The 17,993-nt window shown below is 27.9% G+C and overlaps 1 pseudogene; it reads right to left on the bottom strand.

Moving 5' to 3' along the window:
- Positions 1-16,957: 16,957 nt before the first annotated feature.
- On the bottom strand, positions 16,958-17,760 carry LOC111293317 (uncharacterized protein At4g06598-like; annotated as a pseudogene).
- Positions 17,761-17,993: the final 233 nt, after the last annotated feature.

Below are 17,993 nucleotides of genomic sequence, written 5' to 3'. Positions count from 1 at the left end.
CTCTCCTTGGTGAGTTGTTTGCCTTTTTTTCACTCTAAATCCTTATTTTTACTTGTTTGCTTGTTGAATCTTGCTTGATCCAGTTTTTTGAATTACATTTGTATTTCATACTTAGTTCTCTACTTAGTTGCACATTATTTGGATTCTTAGCTGGTTGAGTTATTTTTTCGTTATTTTGCTATGAATTTTTTGTTGAATCTTGTAGGAAACTCATTTTTGAATCTTGCTTTAGCTCAGTTTTAGTTCATGTTCTCTAAAATTTTTTAGATCTTTATTTTTTTGCTCACAAACTAGTAGAGTCTTCATGCAGGTTGTAATCTATTTTGGTTTGATCAAGTGATTTCTTGTAAATTTTTTTTTTTCAGTTTTTGATCTTTTCTTTGATTTCATACATTGTTCTTTAGCTTATCTTCAAAATTCTAGTTCACATTCACTTCATTTTGCATCATTTGGATTCAAAACCATAAGTTGAAAGTCAAAGTTCTAGAAATTCAAATAATTTCAAATTTTGATGTGTCATTGAATCTTGCAAATTCTCCTCAATTTTTTATCTTCAAATTAGGTCTTCTTGTTGTTCTTTTATTTTTCTTTCAATGTTTAGATCATGCTCATTCAATTTTACCTAGTTTGAATATGAAATTTCAATAGTTAAATCAATTTCCATCTGGCTCTTTAATTTTGGGTTTATCATTTCTTACTTACATTCTGCATTTCTAATTTAAAACTTTGCATTTCAAATCTGTTTTTGGTTTAGGCAAATAATGATTTTTCCAAATATAAGCTTGATTCTATTATAATTGGTTGCAAATTAGCTTAAGTGTAACTATGGCAATATGGTTACTTTGTCTTCAATTTGCACGTCACTTGTAGTTGTTTTAGCTTAGTGTAAATTTTTTTTTCCTTTTCTTTCTTTTAATGCTCACTTTAAATGTGCTTTCACTTAGATCTAGTACTGTTTTTACCCTTTATTTCTTGTTTAGTAGAGTTCATTTCTTATTTCTTAGTTACAATGCTTTAGTTACTTTTTTTTCTCACTTGTTATTTTCAATTTTTCGTTTAAAATGACATTTTAATTCAAGCTTAGTTCATAGTAATTTTTAATTGAACCAACTTTATAAAGGTATGGGGATAAAAAGTACTTAATTTAAGAACATCTTTAGCTAATCTGCATAGGATCAACATCTAAACTTTTATAGTCTCTATTATTACTTGATGGCATGTGCGTTTGTTGGATTTCTCTTTCAAATCCCTTGAATTGAGTTTGGTACCCAATCTTGTTATTCCATCGAAGTTTAAAAGTCTCTAATTTTGATAAGTATGATGTAACCAAGTGCCCTTTAGCACACATTACAATGTTTTGTAAAAAGATGATTGGCCATACACACAATGGCAAGTTGCTAATTCACTACTTTTAGGACAATCTCACTGGGTTAGCTAGAAGGTGGTATGTCTAACTAGACCATAGCAAGATACATTCATAGAAGGATCTGGCTAGGCATTTATAACATAGTACAAAAATGTGAAGGATATGGTGCTGGATAAGTTATCCTTGCAAAACATAGAAAAAAGAGCCACTGAAACCTTTAAAGAATATGCTTATAGATTAAGAGATATGATTACATAGGTCTAATCACTATTGATAGAAAAATAAACAATGGTACTCTTCATTAGCACTCTTAAGCCTCTTTATTATGATAAATTGGTAGGCAATGCAAGTAATAATTTTATGGATATGGTGATATCAGGGGAAATGATCGAGAATGCAATAAAAAATGACAAAATTGATGGCAAAAGGCCTTGAGTGTAAAGAAGACATTAGCTACAGAAAGGAAAGAATCCAAAACCCATAAAGTAACAATTCTTAGCCCCCTTTCATTCACTATCACCTATACCCTACCTACTAACCCTCCTACCCATCAACAAACCAAATATCCCAAACACTATACTTATATACACCACCACCATAACCAATGTACCAACCCAATTTTTGACCCAAAACTTCTCAGTTCACTCTAACACCAACCATATAACCAATTTTCCAGCCAAGCAATCCCACTTAGGAGTAGAAAAATCCATGTAGTACCAACACCAGAGAAAGAACCCTTACTATCCCAATTTTCATGTCTTACACATACCTCTACTGACAACTCCTAAAAGGCCAGCTTATTGTCCTTGTCCCCATTAAACCTCTCAAACTACGATATCCTAAATGATGCAACCCTAATGCCTAATGTAAATATCATTATGGCATTGTGGGCTATTCCTTAGAAGATTGTACTGCTCAGAAATACAAGGTGTAAGCTTTGGTAAATGTTAGACGATTAAAGTTTGATACTTAAGTGAAGCCAAATGTTAGAGGAAACCCATTACCCAACCATATTGGAGGGTGTAACCAATGCAATAGAAAGTGACAAATGAGTTAAGAAATAGGTAGCAGAAGTGAAGACTTTTTTGGAGAAAATCTACAATTGCTTGGTCTATACTGATTAATCTAATAGATAATTTCTAAAGATTATTGACAGTCTTCAAGAGTTAGGTTTGGTTTGCAAGCATCATAGGATTAAGATAAGACATTTAATCCAAGATTGCGAAGAGTTCAAGTAGATAGTTCAAAGGTTAATGGATATTGGGATATTTGAATTCTATAATGGAAAAAAAATGATGAAGTGAGTAGGATAGCAAATCAAATATCAACTAGATTGTTATCCCTGAATCTTTAAATTTTTTTTACAATGAAAAAGAAAATAACAAATGAATCAATTTCTCTCCCTGCAGTAGTTGTAACTGTATATGTACCTAGGGCTTTTTCTTATAACAATGATAAAGATCATGACATAAAAGTTCGAAGACCGAATGGTTCAAACAACATGGACACAACTAACATATCTGAGGTTAGAGAAATGACTCGAAGTGGTTGAATTGATACTCTTGAGGCAATAGAACAAGCAAGAAGATAAAAAGCAAAAGAAATGGAGAGGAATGTAAATAAAAAAAGAACTCATATTGAGATGAGCCTAATAGTGTAGTATAAGACACTGGTAATAGAAAACAAGGCATATGAATTTTTGAAGATTATCTAATATAATGAATATAATGTGGCGGATCAACTTAATAAGATGCCAACAAGAATTTCGTTGTTGTCTATTGTTGAACTCCAAACCGAATAGAAATGCCCTATTGAATATGTTGAACTAGATGTATGTAGATCATGAAATTGTTGTTAAGAAGGTAAACCATTTGATAGGAAATATAGTGGCCCCAAACTATATTACATTCAATGATGAAAAAACCTCACCAAAAGGGTGATGTAGTGTGGAGGCCCTACATAACATGGTAAAATGCAAAAGCCATACTATGACAAAAGTGCTAATTGATAATAGGTCTTCCATTAATGTTATGCCAATGGATACTCTAGCAAAGCTACCAATTAATCCTTATTACATGAAACATGATCATATGATAGTCAAAGCCTTTGATGGATCAAGGAAAGAAGTGATTGGAAACATAGAAATTCCACTATAAATGAGACCTTGCATTTTTAATTTTGAATTCCAATTCATGGACATTTCACCATCATATAGTTATTTGTTGGGGAGACCATGGATTCACACCATTAGGGCCATACTATCATCGTTGCATTAGAATGTGAAATTTGGGGTGGACAGAAAACAAGTATGTGTGGATGAAAAAGAAAACCTATTGATAACCAAAGCTTTAACAACCCCTTATGTGAAAGCAACAAAAAAAGCACTTGAATGCTCTTTCCATGCCTTTGAGGTTTTCAATACCATGTATGTGGGAGAAGGCTCAGTCATGCCTATCATTCACTTATCAAAGACTATTAGGATGATGGTGAAATAGATGTTGGGAAAAAGATGGCAGCTTGTTTAAGGTTTGGGGTCGATGTTGCAAGGAAAGAAAAAAGCACCAGAGTTTATAAAAAACCAAAAAAGGTATGGTTTAGGGTATAAATCGATTGCTGTTAACAAAAGAAAAATCATATGAGGGAAAAGAAAGAAAAGAATGGCCCATCTCAAGGGAGAGAGATGGATGGGGGAAGAATGGCGTTTCCATACCTTTATGACACTTCTCGATCTAAAGGGTATGTTTACCCTGAAATGTTAAAGGTAAAAATGCCAATAGATGAGATTGAGAAGGCCTTCTCAAAGCTGAATCTAAAGTCCATGGAAGTGGATGAAGTAATGGCAACAAAGGAAGAGATCTTTTTATTTCTTCTCAATGGTGGAATGTAGAGACTAGTTTGTTTACTTTCATTATCTTTGAATCAAAGTCCAATTGCCTTTGTCTAATGGCATGCGGATAGTTTTTATGGTTTTATTTTTCAACATTATCAATAAAATGTCAAATGCAACACATTTTTCATGACATGATATTTTCCATTCTATCCAATTTTTTTTATATTCTTTTATTCATGCCTATATATATTTCATCCTTGCCAAAATATCTACTTATATCCCTGCAATCTTAATAATTTTTAGATTTTTAAATACTAAATATCATGGATGATCATGAAGATTATTTTGGATTTGATTTTGAGAATTTTGTTCAAGTTAACGAGCTTGATGATGAGGATTCAAATGACTACATCTTGTCTCCTAATTTGATAAGATGGTAGAGTATTAGGATAAATTAATATAAACCCATTAGGAACCTATTAATGTGATCAATTTAGGGAATGAATGAAATATAAGGAGGTAAAAGTGGGTACGTCCATTCCATAAGAACAACAATGAAAGTTAAAAGAGTTGTTTAGAGAATATATGTATGTGTTCACCTAGTCATATTAGGATATGCTAGAGCTTGACACAGATATTGTAGAGGATAAGTTGCCATGGGTCTCGAGTTGCAAACCAATACACTAGAAGTTAAGGCATATAAAATAGAAGATGCCATTAAAAATCAAAGAAGTAGTTTGACATTGGCTTTCTAGTAGTGGCTAAATATCTCTAGTGGCTTGCTAATATAGTCCCAGTGCCAAAAAAGGATGGAAATGTGAAAATGTGTGCAGACTATAGAGATTTGAATAAGGTCAACCCTAAAGATAATTTCGCATTGCCTCATATCAATATGCTAGTTGACAACATAACAAAGCATTCGGTATTTTCCTTCATGGATGGGTTCTCTGGTTATAATTAGGTTAAAATGGCATTGGAGGACATAGAAAAGACCATGTTCATGACAATGTGAGGAATATTTTGTCATAAGGTCATGTCATTCAAATTGAAAAATACTTGTGCTACATATCATAGGGCTATGGTCACTTTATTCCATAACATGATGCATAAGAAGATAAAGGTATATGTTAACGATATGATTACAAAGTCTTCGAAAGGTGAAGATCATGTGGAGAACTTTAAAAAGCTTTTTGAAAAACTATGCAAGTATTAGCTCAAGTTGAATCTAGTAAAATACATATTTGTGGTGAAGTTGAAAAAATAGTTAGGATTTATGGTTATCAAAAGAGGAATTGAGGTAGATCCTGACAAAATTCAAGCAATTATGAAGTGACTTCCCCACGGACACAAAAGAAGGTAAAGAGTTTTTTAGAGAGGTTGAATTATATTGCCTAATTCATATCCTAGCTTACAGTGAAATGTGACCCTATTTTCAAGTTATTGAAAAGCATGACCTCAGATAATGGAATGAAGAATGCTCAGATGCCTTTAACTAAATAAAAAAAATATATGATGAATCCACCAATATTGGTGCCCCTAGTAGCAAAAAACCCTTTAATCTTGTACTTGATCTTGAACGAAGCCTCTATGGGATGTGTAGTGGGAAAGAATGATGAAATTGGTAAGAAAAAACAAGCCATTTATTATCTAAGTAAGAAATTTACAAATTATAAAGTCAAGTATTCATAGCTTAAGAAGATGTGTTGTGCTATAGTATAAATACTCACTAGCTCAGGCAATATATTCTCTATCATACAACTTAGCTAATATCAAAATTAGAACCCTTCAAGTACATATTTGAAAAGCCATTTTTGTTAAGAAGAATGGTAAGGTAGCAAGTCATACTTTCTGAATACGATATTGTATATATGGCTTAGAAAGCTATTAAAAAAAAGTGTTATAGTTGATTTTCTTATTGGTCGAGCTACCGATGATTATGAACTGTAAAGTTTGAATTCTCAAATAAAGATCTAATGGCTATTCTATTAATAGAAAATAAAGAATCCATGGGGACTACATGAAAAATGTTCTTTGATAGGGCATCAAATGCTTTAGAATATGGCATTAAAGCCATATAATATCCCTAGAAGGAGAATATTACCCTAGTATTGCAAGGTTATCTTTTTACCACACCAATAATATAGCAGAATATGAGGCGTGCATCTTAGGTTCACATATGGCTATGGATAGAAAAATCAAGATTCTAAAAGTTTTTGGGGATTTAACACTAGTAATTTATTAGTTAAAGGGTGAATGGGAGACAAGAGACTCGAAATTGATTTTATACTAAAGATTCATTGGTGAGCTGATAGAGTAATTTAAAGATATTCAATTCTAATAGGTTCTTCAAAAAGAAAATCATATAGCTAATGCTCTGGCCACAGTATCAGCAATGTTCAAACTAAATAAAAATTTAAAATTTAGCTTATCAAGATACATACTTTAAAATTCCTAGTGCATTGTACAGAAAAAGAAACTGATGGCAGCCTTGGTATCATGACATTATATAATACATTAAGCATCAGAAGTACCTAGAGCATGTATTGGAAAATGATAAAAGAATTTTGAGAAGATTAGTAATAAGATTTGTTCTTAATGAGGCAATATTGCATAAGAAAAAATGGGATCAAGTATTATTGAGATGTATAGATGTTGTAGAAGCAAAGAAGATAATTGAGAAAGTGCATAGGGTGATATGTGAGACACATGCCAATGGTCACATGATGGCCAGACAAGTAATGAGAGCAAGATACAATTGGTTGAAGTTGGAGAATGATTGTATCAATTGTGCAAGGGGATATCATAAATGCTAGATTTATGCAAATAAAATCCATGCTCCTCTAGTACCATTACATGCCAATGGTCACATGATGGCCAGACAAGTAATGAGAGCAAGATACAATTGGTAGAAGTTGGAGAATGATTGTATCAATTGTGCAAGGGGATATCATAAATGCTAGATTTATGCAAATAAAATCCATGCTCCTCTAGTACCATTACATGTCTTGGTGCTTTCAGGGCTTTTTTATTTGGGGGATAGATGTGATTGGACCCATTACCCCTAAAGGCTTCAAATGGACACCAATTCATTTTTGTGGCAATTGATTATTTCACAAAATGGGTGGAAGTAGCGTCTTACGCCAGCATAACTTGATTAGTTGTGTGTAGATTCATGAAAAAAGAAATAATTTACTAGTATGGGTTATTCGAAAGGATCATTATTGTTAATGCCAGTAACCTGAACAATAAAATGATGAAGTGTACTTAATTCAAGATAAGCCATCATAATTCAGCACCTTACCATCTTAAGATGAATAGGGCAATATAAGTTGCTAAAAAGAACATCAAGAGGATATTAGAGAAATTGATTGAGACTTACAAGTATTGGCATAAGAAGTTGCCATTTACTTAGCTTCCATAAAAGATATCAATCCACACTTCTACTATGGCAACTCTTTTTTCTCTGTTGTATGGAATGGAGGCATTTTTGCCTATTAAAGTAGAGATTCCTTTTCTAAGGGTATTGATAAAAGTACAATTAGAAAAAACAAAATAGGTCCATAATCATAATGAGCAGTTGAATTTGATTAAAAAAAAAAGGCTTGCAACAGTCAGTCATGGTCAAATGTATTAGAAAAGAATGATAAGGGCAAATGATAAGAAGATGAAGCCTATATGCTTTTATGAAGGAAAATTAGTCTTGAAAAGGATATTGCCTAATTAGCATGGCAATAGAGAAAAATGGACACCTAATTAAGAAGGTCTATATATGGTTAAAAGAATATTCTCAAGTAGAACATTGATCTTGGCAAAAATAATGGAGAAAAATTACCAAATCCTATGAATTCAAATGCTATCAAGAAATATTGTGTAAAAAAAGGGTAAAAAAAATATAACCAAAAAATAAAAAAATAAGAAAAGGGAGGATCCGGGTTGAAAACCTTAAAAAAAAAGGCAATCTAGGTCACAAGGGAAATACTTAAGTTGAAAACTCAAAAGAGCGGCTTAGATATAAAGTAGAAATTGAAAAATGATTAGGCCATAAATTTGAAATACAAAGAAAGTATAGCACTATGAGATGTTCAATGGGAAAAAATGAGAGACAGATCATCGATTGATAGGTTAGAGGGTATGATAGTGGTTTGATGAGCAACATTGATCAAGCTGTTAACAAGACAAGACTTTTGAAAAAAGATCAGGAATGAATGATTTGGATCCATCCTAATGTTCAGTATTTGAAAATTTGAAAATAGATATTTGATACCATTTCATTTATCCACATTTCTTGTTACACCAAATTGAATGTTCGTTTTCTTCCTTACCAAAATTCATTCAACCAAATTATCCAAGATCGTAAAGAATACCCTTTTGTTTTCCTTGTTCATCTATTGATTTAAAAAGATGTTGAATTTGACATGATATCATTGATAATGAATGATAATTCTTATAACTAAACTTAAAGCATGCACAAATAAAGTTTTGGGATAGCAAAGATAAACAAACATGGCACAATAAAAAGAGAAAGAGAAAAATAAATAACATAAAAAGTGAACGAATGAATAAAATGAAATGAACAGAATGAAATGATAAAAGAATAATGGTTGAAAGATCAAACAGTGAAGATAAAAATGGATGAATGATGGATGATTGAATAGGAGATGATAACCATGATGAAAAATAAAAATGATGAATGAATGATGATGGAAAATGGGAAATGGAAAAATTATAAATAATGATCATACAAGAAAAGAAGAAAAAGATACCTTTGGCAGAATTTCACAAGTCAACCACTAGAGATTAAGGCAAAGAGATTTGATAAAAGGAGAAAAAAAGAAGAAACATTTGGATTGAGAAAAACATTGATCAGATGGAGTTTTGGTGTAGCTACTAACAACCTATCCAAAATTGCAAATTTGCAAATATTTGTGATCATGAATACTTTTTTTCCACAAGTACAAGCGCATGATGTGAACAAATTATTTTCTTATTCATTATGTTCCTTGCATTCATCACATACATTGCATGCAAAATGAACTTGATTTTTAAGAGTGAATAAATACATTTAAAGAATGAATACTTCTAAAAAAAGAAGCCAAAGAAAAAAGGTCCTTCAAAGAATAAAGAAATCCTTTTCAAAGCTTCCGGCACAACCTAACCTTTTCAAAATTATTTTTAAAGTTTCTTGCCTATCTTTATAAGAGCCTTTTTTTAAAAGAGATTTTTGAAGTTTCTTGCTTATCTTTGTAGAAACCCTTTTCAAAATGAGATTTTTTTAAAGTTCGTTGCCTATCTTTATAGGAACCTTTTCCAAAGTGAGATTTAAAAAAAAAAAAAATGTTGCCTATGTTCATAGGAGCCATTTGCAAATTGAGATTTTTTCTAAAGTTCTTTGCCTATCTTTATTGGAACCTTTTTCAAATGAGATCTTTTTAAATTTTGCTGCCTATCTTCATAGGAGCAATTTCCAAAATGAGATTTTTTTATAAAAAAAATTTTTTCCAACATGAAAACAAACAAAAAAACCCTTAAGCGAAACTCTCTCAGTTTTTGGTGCTGAACAAAATTAGTGTTTTAAGTCTTTGCAATATTTTTTATTCTAAAAAATATGTAAATAGGGGCAGCTATAGATATTTAATTTTATCTGGATAATTTTTTACTATTTGTAAAGCCCTTAAAATTTGAACTAGTTCAAATCCAATACTTCTTCAATTTTGACAAGCTTTAAAAATTAAAATTGAGACCAATTTGACCTAAATGCCCTAAGTTCAAACTTAGTTAAAATAGTTAAAACTCAGGTTAACTTTTAAAATTCACAACCAAATAGGATTAATCAGCCTTGGAAATGATATTTGTGATTTAAAAAACCTGAAAACTTTGATTGCACTTTAGGAAGGGTATAATTATCGAAATGCCCTTTAGAGGTCATTTCATAATTTGACCTTCCCCAAGTTAGATTTTTACAAAACTTTTTAGATTTTAATCTTATATTATTTCATGATTTTTAGTGCTTTAAAATCACAAAATTGAATAAGGGAGCATTGTTTTCCAAGAAAATGCCCTAGAAAAAAAAAACTTTCCAATAGGGGTAAAATGGTCATTCACTTGGTTTCAACAACATTAAAAATTCAACCTTTGGCAGTGAGCATCTTAGGCCATGTGATCATCTTAGGGAGCTAAATCTAATGATAAAAGTTAGCTCCTTGCAAAGGAGAAAATGGATGAATATAGATCATTACATGTACCTCTAATCCAAAGGCTGAGATTCAATTTTAAAGAGATATTTTTCATGCTCATTTAAAGAAAGAAGAAGATGGCTAGACCAAAAAAAAAATAGAATAATAAAGTAGGAAGCTAAGGAAAAAATGAGAAAAAAAAAAGAAAACTTGGGGAATATATAATCTCCATTTTCTTTTCTTGCATTCCATTACATCTTCATCTCATTTTCATAATATTTTTACATTGGTTCTTCATTGATTTTTCTATTTTTCTTTTCAGAAATTTGTAATTTTTCTTTTTTTTTTGTCAAAGCTTGAATGAGATTTCATCCAATTAGTTCATAGTTTGGATTGAAGTTAGAGAATCTAAATTTACATTTTTACCAATGGCATTGTTGTAATCTACTTTGGTCACATGCATTTTCGCGTGAAACCTAAATCCTAAACCAAAATCAAACCTTAATCCAAACCTCAACCCTAAACCAAACCCTAAAACCTAAACCAAACCCTAAACCCAAATCAAAACCCTAAAACCCTAACCCAAACCTTAAACCTTAAGCCCTAAATCCTAAACCCTATTTTAAACCCCAAACTAACCCAAACCTTAAATTGACCCCCAAACCCTAAAGACCTGAACCAACCCTCAAACCCTAAAACCAACACTTTCCTTCATTCATGTATTTGCATTTCATTTTACTTTATTACGTGCATCCTTAATTTATTTTGCATTCATACCATGTCATTCATATCATGCATTCATTATACATTATGTTAATACATATCATGCCTTTATTTTCAAAAATGAGTTTTCAAAGTAAAATGTTTTTAAATAAAATAATATCTTAAGTAAATATAGCCATTGAAATTTGGCCTAAATATAGGGGGACTCTTAATGATTATTATTTATGCAAGGTATTATCTCTGTTTTATGGGACAATATGAAAACCCTTAAGTTAAGGGTAGTTTTGAAGCTCTACCTAAATGTAGGAGAGTGAAAAAGGTGTCTTGATACTTAAGTTGTTTACATTTTGATCCAATAATAAAATTCTTTGTTTTTAAAAATTGATTTGTTTTAAAAAAAGAAAGTCAAGTTTTTTTATGAATTAAAATAAAAGGAATTAATTTCTAAACACCAAAATATGATCATTTTTAACCAAAGTTTAAAGATAGCATGTAGTTAATTGTTATTTTCTTCGATTGATGCTATAAAGATATCAATCCTTCCTTATATATAACCAACTCCCAAACCCTAAATCTGATTTTGCAGACCTTAATTTTTTTTATAAAACTTTTAAAATCTTTTAAACATTTTATTAAAAGGACAAAATATTTTTGGGCCGCTAATCATACCTTAAAAAAAATTAGTGACGACTCATTATTTGGTTTTTGTCAAAAAATGCTTTTTTAAGTCCCGCTTCCTAAATTTCCTATTTGTTCAACAGACGGGCACTTCTTCAGTCCTGAAACATCACGACAATAATAATTTTGGCCAATTATAATAGGAGAGGTATTTTTGTAATTATTATAAGAGGGTATTATAGTAATTTTGGCTAATTATAGTGAAATGGGCATTTCTGTAATTATGGTAAGAAGGCATTATACTAACTTTGGCTAATTATAAGAAAATGAATATTTTCATAATTGTGGTAGAAAAATATTATAGTAAATTTGGATACGTGTCATTATAATATCAAATAAAAAAAAGGGTGTTATAGTAATTTTCATTAGAATTGTTTTAATATGTTATTTAACATTTAATAAGTAATTTAATAGGGGTATTATAATAAATTTCAAATAAAATGCTAAATTTTTATGAAACAATAGCAAAGGTATTTTAGTAATTTAATATGTAGTTAGATTTATATTAAGTTGAAATTTCATAATAATTTAATAAGAGTAGTATAGTAATTTTAAATAAAATGTCATATGTCTAATTTTTATAAAGCAATGGCAAAGATATTTTAATAATTTAATATGTCATTAATTTTATACTATGTTAAAATTTAAAATATAATTTAATAGAGGTTTTATAGTAATTTTGAAAAAATGCCACATGTCAATTTCTATGAAGTACTCATAAAAGCATTTTCGTAATTATGATTTGAAAGGCATTATAGTAATATTTGGCCAATTATAGTAGGAGTATTTTCGTAATTTTGATAAGAAGGGCATTGTAATAATTTTAGCTAATTATAATAGGAGGGGTATTTCTATAATTATTGTAAGAGGATATTATAATAATTTTAGCTAATTATAAGAAGAGAAGTATTAATGTAATTATGGTAGAAAGGAATGTAATAAATTTGGACACATGTCGAAAGCATATCAAATAAACAAATAGCTATTATAGTAATTATCAAAGGGATTGTTTTAATATATGTTATTGAATTTGAAACAAAATGTGATATATCAACTTCCTATTAAGCATTCATAAGAGATTTCCATAATTATGGTAAGAGGAGTAATATAATAATTTGGGTTAATAGCATCTGTAGTTCTGAAATTTTGATTCAAATTCTACTTTGGTCTCAAAACTTTAAAAAGTTCTAATTAGATCTTAATTTTCTAAAGTTGTCCTATTTTGATCTTTCTATTTATAGAATCTTTTAAATTGATGACAAATGCCAGCTAGCACCAAGTGATGATATCAACTAGCATCTCATGAAACAAATAAAGAACAAAATAAAATTCTCTCAAAGTTTAGGGTCCAAATACGAAACTATCTCATAATTTTATATATTTCATACATGTTTTATAAAAATATTAAATTTAAAATTATATTTTCATATTTTTTGTTATAATATAACTTATTAAATAGATTTTTGTTTTAAATAGAAAATAGATATTCAAAACTTCAAATTAAGTTAAAATTTTCAAATTCCTTTTTTAAAAAATTGATACATTTTAAAAATAAAAAATTATTAGAAACATTATTTTACTCATAATTCATAATAATATATATTATTTTCTATCCAAAAAATTTATTTTTTAAAATATTAAATATCTTTTTATTTTTTCTTTTAAATATATTTTATAAAAATGATATATTTTATTTTATATGAATATAAAGTTATTATATTTTTGAATAGATTAATAAATTTATTTTAAAAATGATTTGAAAATTTTTACATAATATTTTAATATGATATAGAGCTTTTATTTTATTTTTTTAAGCCAATATAAAAGTTTTTACTTAATTTTTTAAAATGATGTGTAATTTTAACAAAATTAAAAAAAAAATTCAACTTAATTTTAAGTTTTAAAAAATCTATTTACTATTAAAATATTATTTTATTGACAAATCATATCGTAATAAAAATTAAAAAATATTTTAAATTATAATTTTTATAAAATATATTTGAAATATATAAAATCAATTTATTCTTGAATTATTTCTTTTTTTTCTTTACTTTTTTATAAAATATATTTGAAAAAGGAAAATAAAAGATATTTAATATTTTAAAACATATGGAAACAAGATAAAATTTTTTTTATGATTTATAAGTAAAATAATATTTTTAATAAAAAATAATTTTTTATTTTTAAAATAATATTGAATTTAAGAAAAAAGAATTTGAATTTTTAAGTTAATTTGAAATTTAAAGTTAATTTTAATTGTTAAAAAACTATTTCTATTAAAACCAAAAAAATATAACTAATAAATTTTATTACAACAAAAAATATTAAAATATAATTTTAAATTTAATATTTTATAAAATATATATGAAATTTATAAAATTTTTGAGATATTTTCATTTTTGGTCTCTAAACTTTGAGAAAATTCTAGTTTGGTCCCTCTCTGCTATGTGAGATGCTAACTGATGTTATTACATAGTGCCAACTGTCATTTGTCATCAATTTAGATTGCTCTATAGATGGAATTATCAAAATAGGACAACTTTGAGCAATTAGGGATTCAATTAGAACTTTTCAAAGTTTAAGAACCAAACTAGAATTCTCAAAATTTTGATCAATTAAGAGAGAAAAATATTTTCTTAATTATGGTAAGATGGCATTATAGTAATGTTAGTCAATTATAAGAGAATGGGTATTTTCATAATTATGGTTGGAGGGTATTATAATAAATAATTATAAGAGAGATTTTTTTTTTGTAATTATGGTATGAGGTATAATAATCAATTTGATTACGTATCAATTTTTTATTATATAATGAAAAGGTATTTTGATAATTTTCTTAGGGATTTTTTTTCATGTATTGTATAAATATAGATAAAAAGTTATGTCCGGGCAACTTTTTATGAAATTGGTAGTTTTTTTAGGAAGAAATATATTATTATTTTTCAATATATATTAGGTAAAAAAATTGAAAGACATGAATACCATTATTTTATTATTTGATACTATGAATTTATTTATTTTTTTGTATTTTTTTCAATTGAGCTGATATTATTTGATTCAATGCACCAAACTCACTCAAATGTTTTATAAGTAGCATAGATGATCATTTATAAAATATTTAAATAAACATTTTCTTAGAAAATTTTATAATCTAAATAAAAATAGATAATGACTTTTTAAAAAATTAAGCATAATAAAAATTCAAAACATGTAGAAATGTTTTAAATGTTATTTACAAAATATTTTAATTGAAAATTATACTACTAATATAATTTCATTTCCCAACTACTTCAAATTACATTTTGTATACGAAAACTATATTCAATTTATCATATATAATATTATATTATTAGATAGATGGTTGTTGGATAAAATTTGCTTATGTGGACGTTTATGTAGATAGCTTCTTTTTTGGACATGTAAGAAAATTATTAAAATTTCTTTTTATAATGATACATAAAATATTTATTAATTTTAGACTATTTAAAAATATATATTTAAAAAATTATTTAGTTATCCTAAACTTTCAAAATTTAAATGAAAGACTAATTCATATTTATATATATATTTATCCTAAACTTTCAAATTTTAAATGAAAGACTAAATCATACATACACATACACACATATATAAAATAAAAACTTGTCACATTATTTATAACTAGTTTGCTACTCGTGTGATGCACGGATTATTTTTATTTTATTTAAATTTAAATAAAAATAAAAATTAATATTATTAAATTATTAATATGTTCAAAATATATATAATATAAATAATATGATTAAAGTATCAAATCATAATAAAAATAAAAATTTTAATTAACAAATTAATAAACTTTAAAATATATGATAAATAATATTAGAGGAAGAAAAAACATCTAGAATATATTGTAAAAAATATTATTAATTATGCCAACAAAACATTAAAATCGAAACTAAAAGTCTTATCACTTCAAATGTACTTTATTTAATTTACATCATCTTCAGCTTCTTTTATCATTTTTGTACACCTACAAATTTATATAATTTTAAGATAAGTTTTATTTATTTAAAAAAATAATTTTAAATATTTAAATAATATACGTAATAACTTACTCACTTTTACATTTTTTTGTAAGAGTTTCAGTAATATCATAATTTTCAACATCTATATAGCTTTCCCAATCTTTGTCCATTTGAATTGTTTTGAGGTTGACATCTTATATGGAATTATATTCTTGCAAAAACTGAAATGAAATAATTTTAAATTTTAAATAATAATATTAAATTATAAACAATTATTTAAGAAAATTATTGGCAAAAAGTTTTAATGAAATGTATTAAACTATTTGCCTTTTGTATTTTTTTAAGTAAATACTGACTTTCCTCTGTATAAAGTATCTCATGAACATGAGTAACTGTCAATCTTGAACTTTCATAAAAAAAATTGTAATCATTGAGTTCTAATTGTTTATAAAAAAGGTTGAACTTTCATAAAGCACAAAAGATCACATGATAAGAACTTCTTTTATAGTATTATTTATAAAAGATTTATTCATGAATAAAAATAAGATAAAAGGAAAACTTAATTCTTAGGAATATTAGTTAAATATAAATGATAAAAACTTATTTGCTTAGAAATTAATTACTAATTTCACTATAATTTGAATCTGACCCAAACTCAATGTAAGTCAACTAAAAAATAGTGCTTTATTTTTAAATTAAATACCTTTATATGCTTTATTTTTAAATTAATTTTTTATTTTTAATATACTTTAAAAGATATATATTATATTGTCACTACCTAATAAAACCTAAATGAAATGAGATAATTTTCCTATCATTAAGCAGTAGATCATATTTTTTAATTTGTCAAAATTGTAATCATATTAATTTGTCGAGCTCATAGTAAAAATATTTTAATTATAAAATAATTCATTTGCAAATCCAAAATTTATCTCAATTAATTCATACATTTAATTTTAAAAAAGTACATTTAATAAATTTAATATTCAAATTATAATACCCCTAATTTTTTTCTATCTCTAATCTATAAGTTCCTTTATTAAAAAAAAAAATTCATTTGCATTCATAGACATGGTTCTGGCTTCAAATGCATCACCTTACATGGACTGAAGGATAGAGCCAAGCCTGGTTAGTACTGATGAGCTCATTTTTTTGGGCCCAGAAAGAATACTCTTCTGGAAAGTCAAAGAATGGGAAAGGAGAATAGAAAGAAAGTGTCAAAGGCAAATGCAAATATTAGAAAAAAAATTAGAAGCGACGGAGGAGGCGATGGCAGTGAGGATAATAGCGATGGATTATCCTTTTTCTTAGAAGAAGCTTTTGTATCAAGAAGGGTAGATTTAGCATAATCTTATTTTTCGCTTGATGTTGATGGAGATCCCTTTGCTTTTTGTAGTGCATATAATGATCCTAAACCCAAAAGAACGGTGTTTGCTCTAAGAGAAAGAAGCCCGCTTGGATGAGTTATAGTATTCAAAGGTGACTACCATGCCCTATTTTTTTGCTTTACAAGTTCACATTAGTGTAGAAAGAAGCAAGCCGAACATCTTTGTGACTGAGATAATCAAATTCTTGAGATGCCTAAGAAGGTGCATAAATCATATTTTTATATCTATACTCATTTTGTGCTACATAATCTAGCTTAGGAGCATTAGATACATCAATGTAGGCAAAAAAGTCACTCGATGAATGTTAATGACCTCCTCTTCATGCAGGAGTCTCAGGCTAATTAAAGAGATCATCAAGCCAAGAGGGTTGCTCTTCTATCAAAAGGCTTTCAAAGAAAGTGTGTAGGTGGTGTGGATTTCCCTCTCTAGGCTTTTGAATTGCTTTTGATCCAATTACATTATTGGGGACATAATCAGTACATGTTGGAAAAATTGTAGGAAATGGACTTTTTGGAGGAACTAAAGCATGCTTTCTAGAGAACATCAAATTTCTTATGTTTGTTGACCCTTTGGAATTCGCCATGGCCAAGAACAAACTGTTCCTGCAAAGAGCATAGGAGAGACAGATCATGAAATAGATCAATTATGATAAAAATAAAGGCAAACACAAAAATCACAGAGAAAAAATTGCAGTTACATTTCGATTCACAAACCAAGAGATGATAAAACCTCATTCAATAGAGAAAATCATAGAAACAATAAATTGTATCATGCTCCAAACCTATTGTTATATACCAGTATCATGCATCTGACAGTGATAAATTATTTTAA

This window comes from Durio zibethinus, chromosome 10, assembly GCF_047325235.1.
Source record: "Durio zibethinus cultivar Kanyao isolate XHJ-2024 chromosome 10, ASM4732523v1, whole genome shotgun sequence".
Classification (NCBI taxonomy): domain Eukaryota; kingdom Viridiplantae; phylum Streptophyta; class Magnoliopsida; order Malvales; family Malvaceae; genus Durio; species Durio zibethinus.
The sequence above is the reverse complement of the archived record's forward strand: the minus strand, read 5'-3'. Positions and strand labels throughout refer to the sequence as shown.